The sequence below is a fragment of the Chrysochloris asiatica genome, unplaced genomic scaffold, assembly GCF_000296735.1.
Source record: "Chrysochloris asiatica unplaced genomic scaffold, ChrAsi1.0 scaffold00194, whole genome shotgun sequence".
Lineage (NCBI taxonomy): Eukaryota > Metazoa > Chordata > Mammalia > Afrosoricida > Chrysochloridae > Chrysochloris > Chrysochloris asiatica.
The window spans coordinates 2,793,507-2,794,636 of record NW_006408712.1 but is presented as its reverse complement, the minus strand read 5'-3'; the positions used below and the strand labels follow the sequence as shown (position 1 = coordinate 2,794,636).

Genomic DNA, 1,130 nt, shown 5'->3' with positions numbered 1-1,130 from the left:
ATTAAAGAATAGGAAAAACATGTGTCTGGAAATGTTTGCATGCTCTTGATGCAGAACAATCTGACACAGTAAAGGCAAGAAAAGAAAAAAGTGAAAAAAGGAAGGCGAAAATCTAGTCAACAGCTATAATGACACAGCAATTGTAATAAAGTTGGCGGAGCAGTTTATTATTTACACGGATGAAGAGCAGGAGGGTAGAGGCCCAGGTGGGGCAGGCAGGCAGCTGGGGCTCAGTCGGTGATGATGAGGTCGTCCACGCCCCAGTCCTCATAGCTCTCATCTGGCAGGTAGCGACGAATGATGCGAATGATGATGGGGATCTTTCGGGCCTTGAGCTCCTTCATGGCGATGAGCAGGGGGTCTGTCTCCCCCTCCAGCTTCACCATCACGGGGGCACACATCGCTATCTGGAGGGCTCGGGTGCCCAGCACGCGGGGTCGCTCATACTTGGTCATGTACGGCGTGGTGATCCGCTTCTGGTTGGCCTGTGGTCGCTCCCCTGATGGAAGGATCTCGAGGTTCTCCTGGCCCTCCTCCTCAGTATTCTCCAGGTCATCTAGTCCTTCCTCCTCCTCCACATCATCAAAGTCGTCACCATCAAAATTGTCCTCGTTGTCTGACATACTACCCTCGCGTCAGAGACCTGGTTTTACGCATCACAACCGCGAGGAGACCCCACAAAGAAGAGCGCGTCTTCCTCAACCCATTGCTGTTCTTGAAACAGTGACTTGATATTATACAGAAATATTCTCTAAAGAGTACTGAATTGGAAGCAGAATATTTAATAAATCATTTCAAACATCAAAAAGTATACCTAGTGTTCTATTAGGGAGCCCTGGTAGTGTCGTGGATTATGAATTGGGATGTTAACTACAAGGTCAGCAGTTCAAATCTACCAGTCACTCCACATGAGATAGATGAGGCTTTCTTCTCCCATGAAGATTTGTTTTTGTTAGGTGCCATGGAGTCAGTACCAACTCATACCTATCCTATGCCAAACAGAACGAAACACTGCCAGGTCCTGCTCCAACCTCCCAATTGTTGCTATGTTTGAAGCCATTGCTGCTGCCCCTGTGCCAATCCATCTAGTTTGGGGTCTTCCTCTTTTTCTCAGACCCTTCATTTTACCA

General features: G+C 48.0%; 1 pseudogene; it reads right to left on the bottom strand.

The window, feature by feature from the left end:
* Nucleotides 1-230: 230 nt before the first annotated feature.
* Nucleotides 231-623, bottom strand: LOC102841913 (annotated as a pseudogene).
* Between the last annotated feature and the right edge of the window lie 507 nt (nt 624-1,130).